The sequence below is a fragment of the Echinops telfairi genome, unplaced genomic scaffold, assembly GCF_000313985.2.
Source record: "Echinops telfairi isolate 266 unplaced genomic scaffold, ASM31398v2 ScPeMD7_3533;HRSCAF=4204_0, whole genome shotgun sequence".
In the NCBI taxonomy this organism is placed as follows: domain Eukaryota; kingdom Metazoa; phylum Chordata; class Mammalia; order Afrosoricida; family Tenrecidae; genus Echinops; species Echinops telfairi.
The window spans coordinates 101,560,066-101,563,079 of record NW_022107431.1 but is presented as its reverse complement, the minus strand read 5'-3'; the positions used below and the strand labels follow the sequence as shown (position 1 = coordinate 101,563,079).

The 3,014-nt window shown below is 45.0% G+C and overlaps 1 pseudogene; it reads right to left on the bottom strand.

The window, feature by feature from the left end:
• LOC101644933 overlaps positions 1 to 2,797 on the bottom strand; it is a 4,074-nt pseudogene extending 1,277 nt beyond the window's left edge.
• Positions 2,798 to 3,014: the final 217 nt, after the last annotated feature.

Genomic DNA, 3,014 nt, shown 5'->3' with positions numbered 1-3,014 from the left:
GAGCCCTTCCTGTCCTGTGTCGAGGCCACACTAGGGATGGCTTTCTGCTCCATTTGGGACCCTGTGACCTAGGAACTACCTCCATTTATTCTAGTTTCCTCTAACACGGGGGACACCTTGTCTTGGGGTGCGACTCCCTCGGCCCGGACGTTGTGGACTGTGGGACTTCGCCCAGGCTGGGGTTTTTTTTTCCTCCCTAATAAAGCCTGTTTGCTCAAATTCGACTAATTTGGTCTCTGGCACCTCTCGACCACCTTACAATACCCAGAGGAATAGCAAAATTGACCAATCTCCAAGCTAGAGTCTTCTACACTTAATTTCCATACTCTCTGTCCAGTCATTTGGTGGGAGTCACAAAGACTATGATTAGAAGAGCAGTATCAAGAGCCATACTTTATCACACCAACACACCGCCATTGAGTCATTTCTAACTATGGAGCAGAGTAGAACTGCTGATTGGGGACTCTTACAGCTCTTACAACAATGCATACATCAATTGTATCAAGCATATTTGTACATATGTTGCCATCATTATTTTGTAAACATTTACTTTCTGTTTGAGCCCTTGGTGTCAGCTCCTCTTTTTACCCTCCTGCTACCTCTCCCACCCTCATGACCCCTTGATAAATTATTATTTTCATATCTTACACTGTCCACAAGTCTTAAGGATGGTTTTCCCAGGAATAGTATTTAACTTAATTGGTCCAGCGTTGTAAGATGAAACTCACAGTTGCCAAGTTCCCTATGAACCACCTCCTCACCCAGGACTTTATCCACTGGTGGGCAGACAGTAAATACAGTTGGCTCCTGCATATACAGTTCTGCTGAAAAAGACCCATTCTGTGAGATTTGAGAAGCATAATCACAGAACACAGAGAATGAAGCATAATCAGATCTGTAATCTCCAAACTAAATTGATCTTTGTATCCAGAAGGAGCTTGTCTTCACATGTATACTTGTGCCTTCATAAAATTTTAAAGAGACAATTATCACCATCTCTCACAATAGGGGGTGCTGTCATTCCCTAATTCAATTGTTTTCAATAAATTCTGAGTTTTCCTCTTTGTCAGGTAACAAAAGTAGTTCCTAAGACACTAAAACAATTTGTGCTAATGTATTCTTTTCACTTAGCGGTGACATATGTAACATTCTGTACTATTATTTATAGAATGAGCAAACATGAGATTTTAAAAATGTTTTCATAAATAGCAAAAAGGAAATGAAGACCAAAATGCTTTTGCCACCAATTAGTTGATCAAATAAAAATAATTTTCAACTAGCTGTGAAATGTGTCAAAATGTTATTAGTTATTACAAATCAAATAAAAAGAACATAGTTTATGGAAAGGCAGGGTTCATTGAGGATTATCATAGAATTTCCTTCCCTCATTTTATTATTCAAGCATTTGCATGGCAGCCCCTATGAAAGCTACAGGGGATAACTGGTTTGGGGATAACAGGAAGTCCTGCCTGTGGACCAGAGGTGGGACTAAACTTAGAGCTGATCAACAAATTGACCAATGTAAAGGGTTGATTCCTTTCACCAACACAACAGATTCAGGCCTATGGTCCATTTGTACTTCATGCTTCTCGTTCTGCAGCTTGATAAGAGAGTATCTGTGGCTTTTAAATTTTATCTAGCACACCCATCGCCTATAGACAGGAAAAACTTCCCCCTTCATCCTCACCTTGCCCCTACAACGATGGTGTAGTTACCATAGTTACCACTGGGCTGAGAACCGCATGGTGGCCATTTGTATACCACTAGCAGCTACTTGGCAGAAAGTAGCTACATTGTGTTCATGTGGAACTTGTACATGGGCCAAGAGGCACTAAATAGTTAACTCACAGGGATCACCACAGGTCAGCGCTGACTCCATGGCAGGGAGTTTGGGTTTTCATCCCCATCCCTGACAGATGGACTGTTTCTTTCCATGTCTCAAGCTTGTTCCAGATGTTTTCTTCATAGGGACAGTTTCTGTTATTAAGAGCAGAGAAAAGTCAACTGCTTCATTTTTCATAGCTTCTCTTAAACCTCTAGTTTGGGAGATAGGGAATGCTGAGATGACATCCCTTTCAGCAAATCCTGCTGCCTGGACCGGTACAGTGAACGGGCAGGTACAAATGTGGAAATAGGGGCCAAATTTTGTCTTCACCAGATTATGTTGGGAAGGAAAGCTTACTGACCAGTCACCCCTTACACTGTGTTTCAGGGTTTCACCATTTGTCCCTGGGCTGGTCTTTCCAGCCATTTTTCGGTCTGCTGCAATAGGAGGGAACAGTGGAGGGGGTTGCCAGCAGACCAGGCTCTGCAGGAAGGCACAGGAGGGGAGGCTGGGATCCTGTGCGCTTTGAGTGAGCTCACTTCTGTTGCCCTACAGTGCTGCGCGAGACCTTGCTTTCAAGTGACCTGCCCAGGCAAAGGGTTGAGAAGAGGTGCAAAGAAGTCGAGTGTTAATACCCCAGTTCACGGCGCTTTCTACGGGTGGGATATACTGGTGAGGCCTTGGGGAATCCAGTTGTGGGTTTTGGGGTGTTTTTTTCATTTCTCTCGTCGAAATTAATTTTCTTGCTGAGAATCTCAAACTGGACCCAGTGCCTCTTGCGGCCCACGGACCAGCCGGCCAGTGCTCCAGACTGGGGTCCTGTTACCCGTGCCTGTGGCGGCTGGAAGGTGTGCAGGGGCCAGCGCCGGTGAGCGGGGCGAGCCCAGCCCTGGATGCCAAGGCCATGGTGGCCGGGCTCTGAGACACCACGGTGTCTTCGGCAGCTTCAGAGCTGTGTACTGCGAGAGCCATTGCGCAGGGTGTAGCAGGTGTCCGTTCCCACCTCGAATACAACTTAAAGAGAACATTAAGTAAGTCTTAAAAGAGAGACAACCTCAGGCTTCCGGCTTCCCTCCATTGATCATGATGTTATCTACTGGCCCAACTGTGAAAAGTTTGGTTTTCTTCACTTTGAGTTGCAATCCAGATTGAAGGCTGCAGTCCTTGGTTTTTATTACCAGCGTTTCAA